This window comes from Lethenteron reissneri, unplaced genomic scaffold (genome assembly GCF_015708825.2).
Source record: "Lethenteron reissneri isolate LAM-NWPU_2019-01 unplaced genomic scaffold, ASM1570882v1 scaffold_1376, whole genome shotgun sequence".
Classification (NCBI taxonomy): Eukaryota; Metazoa; Chordata; class Hyperoartia; order Petromyzontiformes; family Petromyzontidae; genus Lethenteron; species Lethenteron reissneri.
Window position 1 is genome coordinate 69,446 of NW_026891087.1, and position 10,546 is coordinate 79,991.

At 46.3% G+C, this 10,546-nt stretch overlaps 1 pseudogene; it reads left to right on the plus strand.

The window, feature by feature from the left end:
* Positions 1–9,146: 9,146 nt before the first annotated feature.
* LOC133362121 (helicase POLQ-like) overlaps positions 9,147–10,546 on the plus strand; it is a 13,071-nt pseudogene continuing 11,671 nt past the window's right edge.

Consider the following 10,546-nt stretch of genomic DNA (forward strand, 5'->3'; position numbering starts at 1 on the left):
AAAGAACCAAGAAGAGAAAAGTATTTTTTATTCGAAAAATAATTTCTCATTTCCAGCAGCTTGTTGGGGTGGCGCCCAGCGCCCCCTAGTGGGCCCACTGTGCCTGTCTTGACAAAAACGAGCACTTTGGACCGTCCATAAATGACGTCACGCAATTTTGGACCCCCCCTCAAATATGACGTCACAAAGCTCTGCCCCCCCCCCCCAAAACCATATTTCGATTTTGAAAATGAAACAAGCTTCAAATCGCTTTAAACTGTTGTCATTGTAGTGCGTATTCAATGTGGCGCTGCACTCTGATGTTGTAGGAGACACCATACATTAAAAGGAGGCGTTGGAAAGCTGAAATTTTGCATAAAATTCGCTTGAAAAGATTCAACTTCTAACTAAAACTGCAGATGTTCAGACTGATATATTGAAATGCTCTTATAATTATAAAATATTTAAAGCTATTTTAACTATTAAAAATACTTGAAACTTTTTAGTAGAACGAAGCTAAATGGAGAGTACAACTATAAGAATCATATATTCATTTCACAGAATGAAAAGCCCTGCTAGAATCATTAGAATCAAAATGTTTAGTAACAATCATTCAAAAAAATTACTAAATGTATGCTTCTCAATTCTCCCATGGAGAAGAAAAATGTTCCTTCGTGGAATAAATAAAAGGTGACCTTAGCAAATTAAAATAATAAAACAGTTAATAATGAAAATTTATTTTAAAAAAAAATTCTGTTATAACGCTTCTATTTAATTAACATTTATTTAAAGTTGCGAATTTTGATGTGCGTGACGTCACATTTCTCAAACTCCGCCCCTCCCCCCCCGGGTGCGTGACGTCACATTTCTCAAACTCCGCCCCTCCCCCCCCGGGTGCGTGACGTCACATTTCTCAAACCCCGCCCCTCCCCCCCCGGGTGCGTGACGTCACATTTCTCAAACCCCGCCCCTCCCCCCCGGTGCGTGACGTCATTTACGTGCTCACGATTCCTGCGCGCCCATTGGCTGCCAAATTGGGCCAATCAGCGAGCTCCTTTTCCAACGCGTTCACCGATGGACGCACGCAATTCGCGGTTCGTCAAGCCTCAGGCGAAACTCGCCGCCACCCTGCACAGAGTTGTTTAGACGAGCCGCAAACAACGCCCGCGCACAAACAACAACAACAATAATAATAACAGTGTTGAAAGGCGAATGTCGTCACGACTACTCGAGAAGAACGGCCTTTCCACCCCCCCCACCCCGTGAGCGGGCGGAGCTCGGCCGCCTTGGGTGCGTCTCCCTCGGCAGGGGCTTCCAGGCAAGGCGGGGGGGTGCGGGGTTGGGGCTTCGGCCTTCTCTGAGAAGCGCACGCGAGAGGAATTTTGTTTGTTTTTACGCAGCGGGGCAAACTCGTAACAATAAAAACACGTAAATGTTTAGTATCTTTTTTTCGATTTAAAGCTTCTTTCGTGACTGCAGGGATTCATATTGTTGGTTCTTTCGGTAAAGTCATCACGTAGAAGGAAAATAATAAAATAATAAAAATTAAACAATAAAATAATATTCTCACGACGTTTCGGCCACAACGCAAGCAGCCGTCCTCAGGTGAAGAACAGGTCTGTCGGAAAGACAGCGTCTGTTCTTCACCTGAGGACGGCTGCTTGTGTTGTGGCCGAAACGTCGTGAGAATTATATTTTACTATGTTTTATTTTATTATTTTCCTTCTACGTGACTTTACCGAAAGAACCAAGAAGATGTTTAGTATCTTGTGGGTGTGTGTTTAGGTTGTGTTTGCAGCGCTGTTCTGTTTATTAATGGGTGGCGGTATTTTATTTAGTTTAACCTGGAGATACAACAGTAGTCACACTTGCAAACAGTGGCACGGGTCGTCAAATACAATTTATATTTTAAAAACCTCAAAATGTATGGACACCATACAGCAGTACTGGGGACGACTGCTTGTGTTGTGATCGAAACGTCGTACACTTTTATTTTATTCCTACGTGACTTTACCGAAAGAACTAAAGAGTATGGATTCATAATCTTGGTTCTTTCGGTAAAGTCACGTTGAAGGGAAATAATAAAATAACAAAAATATAAAACAATAAAAATCCTCACGACGTTTCGACTGCAACACAAGCGATCGTCATCAGGTGTGAAATCCACAGCAAGAAAATTTGAAAAAGTGGCGGTTTTTAAATCCTTTATATTAAGTTCGCTTGCTTGCGCGCTTACGACCGTGCAAATCTTTCGGTCGTTTTTTAACCCACTTCCCGTGATCCAATCGAGCTGACATTTTGCACACAGACTCGTTGTGCGAGACAATTAATGTTCGTGAAAATGTTTTTTCCAAAATTTTACACTGTTTAGGGAAAAATAAATATTTAATTACCAATTGCTTAATGGTGGCAGACAATCATCTGACCCATAGGTGGCAGCCATCTCAAGCCAGAGGATGAGAGGACTTTAGCCGCCACGCACATAAAGGATTTATAGTGAAAAACTTTGTTTTTACGGGTTAATTTTTCCTAACTTTTTTCCTATTTTCTTGCTGTGGATTTCACACCTGATGACGACTGCTTGTGTTGCAGTGGAAACGTGACTTTACCGAAAGAACCAAAGAGTAAAGCTCTCTTCTAGTCAATCAACCCACTACATTTGCACATTCCTGCCGCCATGTCCTGTATTCGCCAATAAGCCTCATATCAGGTGAAATAAAGTCTCGAGTCTGACCTGAGTTGTATTCCCAAGCACAGTTAAACACGAGTGGCGAGTGAGATCTGAACAAGTCCTTCGCAAACCCCCGTTGACCAAGTGTAGTGATCACCAATGACCATCACAGCGTGGGTTTGAGCGGTTTCATCCAACACTGGATTGACAAATGGCAACATTATTTTCACGTATTTATATTGTATTAATTTCAATGGTATACTCTACGGAAAGACGGAAAGTGCTTTCTGCAACACTGCGGTGAAAGCGAATTCATACCCTTTATTTCTTGCCAGGAGCTTGAATCTATGCATATTCAAACAATAGTTGACTGACGGTTTAAGCTGTACAGTGATACCTCGGTTCACGAACGCTTCTGTTCACGAACAACTCGGTTCACGAACAGAAAATTTCATAAAAATATGCTCCGGTTCACGAACTCCGCTTCGGTTCACGAACAGGAGCCGTGGCCATTTTTATGCTAATTCCAGGCTGTCACATGGTCGTGACTTCCTGTAGGAAGATCGTGGAGAGAAGCAGAGACACAGAAAGAAGTACTGTGAGTACTGTGAAGACACTTTCAGTGACTTTTAGATTTTTGGTGTGCTTTTTAGCACATACAGTACAGTACTACTGTACTGTACAATACTGTACTTACTGTAATGTACAGTTCACCCGTTTGAGTGCTTACTGTCTCCCACCCGCCTTCCACTTGCCTTCCTCCATGCCAGAAGTCATCTCAAGCAAGGTTAGTGTTCTCTCTTTATACATTACTATACTGTACAGTACTAATGTGTATTGTCATTTGTTTATATTTTTGTGCTTCAAAAACCAAAAAAAAAGGTCAGAACGGATTAACCGGATTTACATTGAACCCTGTGGGGAAATGTGCCTCGGTTCACGACCAATTCGGTTCGCGACCAGAGTCAGTTCACGAATTAAGTTCGTGAACCGAGGTATCACTGTAGTATGAAATTTAGATCAATGAAAAACCCATGGTTGTGTGTCAGTAAAACATTGCTGGAACGGTAAAACACTTTTTACAACAGCACACGGTTTATTTCCTATTTGTAACTAACACAATGTGGTGTGGCCCCTTGTCAGTGTTGGTAATGTTTGAGTTGCAGAGTCGTGAGAATGCTGATTTGGAATGTGTCTCATTCTGTGAAACGCAGCAGAGAGAAAGCGGGTCTCACACCGAGCAAAGACAAAGTCGTGGTGCACTGTGTGGCTAAAAGACGAAGTGGGCGTGCAGACATTCTCGTGAGGCAACGGATTCCCATTCGTGTGGAGACTTTAAATTCATGGATCCTCCTGATGATTGCAAAGAGCTCCCTTCGCAAGTCTTTATCGCAGATGTCGTGGCGAAGAAGCTCGGTTTATCAGGCAACAGCTGCGACGCGCCGGAGGTAAACGAACTTTGTTTTCATAGTCCAGTACAGGATGCAGAGGTCGCAAACGGGTTTTGATTCCTTACCCGTACCCGGCCGCACCAGGGTCGCAAATGGGTACCCGTACCCGGCCAGGTACAGGTAGCCGTATCCTACCCGTACCCTACCCGAAATGAGTGACAAACGGTTACTCACGGTTACTCACCAGTGACTCACGGCCTACCCGTACCCAGACGCACCAGGGTCGTAAACGGGTACCCGTACCCGGCCGGGTACGGGTAGCCGGGTATCGGGTAGGGTAGCCGGGTATCGGGTACCCGGTTGCAACCTCTGACAGGATGATCCATTCATAGATACAGCACTAAAGCCATACAAATATGTGGAACAATATCGAGAAAGCTATTTCAAAGCCTCTACACGTCCATCACCTATAACAATCCACTCGTTACATGTGTAACTTCGTGCATTGCTTTCCCAACAATCAGTCACCTGTGGAGAGGAAGTACTGTAATAGGGTCGTGAAAAACCAGGGCCCCTTAACATCGCCGCACCCCACCACACACTCGCAACTTATTTGGATTGGAAGTTGTCCGCGAGAGTCATTGCTGATGCGAATTCGTTGTTTCCCTTTGAAGTGTGATGGTGAGGACAGAAGCGATGCCATGCGTGGGGAATGTGACAGTGTTGCAGGAGACATCTCACTCGTGGATGTACTACTTGAAAAACAGCACAACCAAGACAATTGTTCACAGACGTTCAATCTTACTCAGAAAGACCCAGAACCACAAAAGTGGCTTCCCAAGAAGCTTACGCAACACTCGGCTTTGTCTTGTGGGACTATATTGGGCTGTGACAATACTGGTCAAATGAAAACACACAATGTGGAACAATTGCTGCCTCGTGACTGGAATAAGAATACACTAAAGAGAACAGAATATAATCCTCTACACATCGCACAAAATGTACAGACTGAGCCGCATCACGGTTTTTACGCAAATATTGTAGGAAACGACATTCGGAGCTCGTCAAAATGCAAAACTTCCAAAGCTCGATGGAACCATTCGCACGTTAACGTCTAATTCTCAAGCTGACGCACAAACAGGTTGCTTTCATTCGGAGGATGAGATAAAATTGGCTGATATCTTAACGGACGATTTAGAATGTACTATTACCACCAGAAAACCGCCAAAACCCACTTGTGCTTCTGCACTTTCGGAAGCAAATGACTCAAATGCTGCCTTTAGTGAAGAGGCTGACCACATCGCTCGCGGAAGAGCCGACGGTTCTTCAACAGCAAATGCGCTTGGAGTGGAAAATATAAAAGTAGCCGCAGATGTAGCCAACAAGGGCACGAGCATAAGAGATCGCATCAAGAAAACGCTCGTGGCAAACGCGTGGGCGGCAGCTACCCGCGTGGTCTCGCGCACCAGGCACCTGCAGGAGTCTGCGCTGTCGCACGAGAGGCAGATCGCCACGGAGACTTGTGCTGATGACAGCCAGTATGAGATTGGGCCTTTCTATGGGCTTCCCACGAAGGTGCACAGCCTTCTGCAACAACAGCGTGGCATTAAAGAGCTCTACGGTAATGTGTGCTGTTTTTTACACTCGGATATTTACGCGAAACTGTCTCTCGGTTTTTTTTCATGCCAACATATCTTTTTTTTTCTCTCGTGGGAGAAATGGTAATTGAATAGTATTTGGCGGACTTACTCTTTGGTTCTTTCGGTAAAGTCACGTAGAAAGAGAAAATAATGAATTAAATACTAGCAAACGACATTTCGATTGCAACACAAGCAATCGTCATCAGGTACAAATGAAAGAGAAAACAAAGCCTAGTAAACTTAGAAATATAATGCAATACAACACAGATAGTCGGCTAACATAACGGTCAACACCCTACCTGGATTGATTACGCTCTTCCAAAGATTGCTAAATTTAAGAGAGAGATTAAACAGAACAGGAGACACACAGACAGACACATAAGCAGAGAGAGACAACACAGAGACACACAGAGAGAGACAAACAACATAGGCACACAGACACAGAGACACACAATATAGACACACAGACAGACAAATAAGCAGAGAGAGACAACACAGAGACACAGAGAGACACAACATAGGCACACAGAGAAACGACGCCTCTGTGTCGAGGCCTTAGATAGAGAGAGGGGGTAGAGAGAGAGGGGGTGGGGGGTACAGAGAGAGGGGGGCAAAGAGTGAGGGGGGCAGAGAGGGAGGGGGGGGTTGATAAATTAATTTTTAGTACATGGTGGAATTTTGCTAAATGTATTTTACCAATTTGTTTTTGTTATAACAGCATATCACTGCTTATTTGATTCGTACTGTAAACGTTTACACATCACCAGTGTCGTGATGTTAGCTGTCAAGCCTAATCCAATTTCTCACACATTAGGTGATGGTTGAAACATTTTTGTCGTCCTGCACGCAAGTTAATCATTTTAATCGGCGTTTTTGTTCTCTTAACGTGTAATAAGCCACCCGTTTGAAAAAAAATTAACCCGTAAAAACAAAGTTTTTCACTATAAATCCTTTATATGCATGGCGGCTAGAGTCCTCTCGTCCTCTGGCTTGAGATGGCTGCCACCTATCGGTCAGATGATTGCCTGCCACCATTAAGCAATTGGTAATTAAATATAATTTATTTTTTCCTAAAAAGTGTAAAAGTTAGGAAAAAAAATTTAACGAGAATAAATTGTCACGCACAACGAGTCTGTGTGCAAAATGTCAGCTCGATTGGATCACGGGAAGTGGGTTAAAAAACGACCGAAAGATTTGCACGGTCGTAAGCGCGCAAGCAAGCACGCAAGCACGCAAGCGAACTTAATATAAAGGATTTAATTACAATTGACACATTCACGTGTTTCAGATTCTGCCGTGCATTTAATCATTCTCTTTTTATATTTGTGTCGACACATGACGCCGCAAAGCCTGGCAGCACGACTGCTTGTCCCTGGACTCCGTGAGACGAGGGAAGAATCTGATTTACTCTTTACCGACAAGTGGCGGCAAGACGCTCGTGGCAGAGATCCTCATGCTGAGGCAGCTGCTCTGCAAGAGAACGGACGCTCTGCTCATTCTTCCCTACGTTGCCATCGTCCAGGAGAAGGTAACGATCGCTTTTGTACACGCACATTTCCACACCGACACAGCAGCATAAATGCGGTTATACGAATGACTCTTTGGTTCTTTCGGTAAAGTGACGTATAAAGAGAAAATGATCAATTAAATACTAGCATACGACGTTTCAATTGCAACGCAAGCAATCGTCATCAGGTATAAATGAAATAGAAACACAAATCTAGTATACTTAGAAATGTAATGTAATACAACAGAGAGTCGGATAACATAACAGTCAACACCCTACCTGGTTGATTACGTTCTTCCTGAGAATACTAAATTTGAGAGAGAGATTAAACAGAACCAGAGACATATAGACAGACATATAAGCAGACAGATATCACAGAGATACATAGAGAGAGAGAGACGTACAAAGGCACACAGAGAAACCACGTCTCTGTGTCGAGGCCTATGTTTTGTCTCTATGTAAAGTCCTCCAAGATAAGTCAACTGAGGCAGCCGGGAATTTGGAAGTCTCGTTGAAATATTTCCGTCTTGGCTTAGGAACAGATACTCGGATGCAGAGTACAATCTCGGGTTCATCAATTATTCCCACACGACACACAATTGTGATGTGTCGCCGCTGCTACTGCTGCTGCTGCTACTGTCGGGGTCGCTAGCCCCCGAGATCCCTCCCTCGATGATGCTTACGGCCGGGCTAACCTCATCAATCGCCCCCCCGCTGCTGAGCGAACCGCTGCTAGGTTCCTCACCCATGGTGTGGGAGCCGTCGCCCGAGGATTCCCCTCCCCCGCGGGTCCGCGTAGTAGGCATGGTTGGATACCGCGTAGTATTATGTCCCCCTTTACGCTACCACGATACCTCCCTTTCCTAATCGCGTACCTGCGACCCACACGGAGCGAACGTACGCACACACACACACCGCTCCGTGCACTCCAACTCCACACTGACTACTCGCGTTATGATCGTGCACCTGTATCACACACGGAGTGAACACACGCGACACCTACTCTCGCACCGCTCTGCGCAGCGCTCCCCCGAGGCGAGCCGCAGCACTACAGAACCACTGCGTACACACGCTCACCCACGCGCTCACACTGCACGACAAGATCACGCGAGACCACGCTTCGCTATTAATGATTTATTATCCGCTACCTGGAACTAGATGTTAAATCAGTGAGTCGACGAGGCTGGCCTACGCTGATACCTCTATACCTATTCCCCATTTATCTGCTATGATTCTAATTCACCTTCTTACTCACTGTTAAGTGTCCACGGCGGTCCGCTGATCCTTGTGCTAACCGCGTGCCTCGGTGCGTCGCACGGACGTCCGGGTCGCTGGCTCGAGCTGCGTCTGGTCGCCTGGCGCTGGAGTAAGAGAGCGATTTCCCCTCTGCGCCCCTCTATTTATCCTCCCTACCTCAAAGGGGATGCTGCGCTGAACAATGGGCTCGCGCACCTCGAGCCCGCGCACGGCGGTTCCGGGCGCTTTTGATCTGCTAATCAGTGAGCGGCGTTGGCGGCGTACATCCTAATTAATCCCTTACCCTTCCTAACAATGGGGCCTGCGCGCTCAAGCGTAATTATCCCAACCCTCCATGACTATGCGCAACAGCTCCTGCGGTCCCGCTATTCATGCTGTCCCGTCCCTCCCCTGCTTGCCCCGTCGACCCGTGGGGGTGTGTGTGGGGGGAAATGCGCCTCAACCGCGGTGGCCGAATGCCCCATGCCGCGACCATACCATATTAAGGCTGGTCGCAGCGCCGCGGCGCAACGTAGCACGGGGGAGGTCGTCCAATTCCCTGATCGCCGGAAACCGTGAGAGTTAACCCCGATAAGGGTTTTTCGGATAAAAACCGGTCGGCCAGGTGACCTCCCCTCGGAGCTCTATGGGGGGGGGGGGGGGAAATGCGTGCGGGTGTGCTCGTGTGAGGTGAGGTGAGGGGGACGCGGGGTTGGCTCCGTTGCTTGGTGGTGGCGAGGTCGGGGATTTGGGCGCCTGCCGAACGGCTTCATGGCGGCGGCATCACACTACTACTGCTGCTACTACTGCTGCTGCTGCTGCTCGAACAGGTGCGGAGCCTGTCTGTGTTTGGTGTGGAGCTTGAAATCTTCATAGAGGAATACGCGGGAAGCAAGGGGCGCATGCCACCGCGAAAACACCGAAAGAAGAATTCTCTCTACATCGCCACCATTGAGAAAGCCCACAGCCTGGTCAACGCCCTTCTAGAGGAGGGGCGCATGAAGGAGATTGGCCTGATCGTTGTGGATGAGGTATGCGGCATTCATTATTTAATTACAGAGAATAATTGGCATCCTGCAAATGTCATTACAAATGTTACGTATTAATGTTCATCATCGTCATAATCAGCCGTCGTGAATTTACTTCTGGATGAGGGCATCCCCAAGCCTCCGCCATCTTGCACAGGCCCACAATGCAACAGTCCACCCAGCAGCAGCAGCACACGAGCTGTGACGTCAGTGCAATGTAGTGTTGAGTCTCATTTGCAGCGACGTACTAATGGTTTGATAATAGTTTTTTTACCCTTCTATCTGGCAACAAAACTGACACATTTTTTACGAGGCGTCATGTTTGCATAGACCACAATACCTGCAGTCATAATACAAACAAAAAACATAACTCTGATAATGATATGCACTGTCCTTGAAGTTGATTGGTCCACACCCAAGACAGCTTTCCTTAGAGCCTTTTGGCGTCATCTGGTCCAACCCATGTGAGACTAGGCTCTAAGGAAAGCTGTCTCGGGTGTGGACCAATCAACTTCAAGGACCATGTGAGACTAGGCTCTAAGGAAAGCTGTCTCGGGTGTGGGCCAATCAACTTCAAGGACAGTGCATACATTATCAGAGTTGTGTTTTTTGTTTGCATTCCGACCGCAGGTATTGTGGTCTATGCAAACATGGCTCCTCGTAAAAAAAGTGTCAGTTTTGTTGCCAGATAGAAGGGTAAAAAACCAATTATCATGTTTTACTGGCAAATGAGGTCCCAATGGTGTACTATATGGTTTGTTGCGTGGTCTGTAGCTGCACATGTTGGGCGAAGGTGGCAGCCGTGGGGCCACCCTGGAGCAGACGCTGGCCAAGGTTCAGTATGCGTCAAGTACGTTTGTTCTCACCCTGCAGTTATCATACATTACTGCGGGTTTCCAGTCGTCGTTGTGGTGATTCAGTTCCATCTGTGATTCAGTGTGGTGTTGCATTCGCTTGATTCTATTGCAGAAACAACTCAGGTCATCGGTATGAGTGCCACTCTGAGCAACATCAAGGACTTGCAAAAATTCCTGAATGCGGAGTTGTACACTAACGATTTTCGACCGGTAGGAATCACATTCATCTTCTTGGTT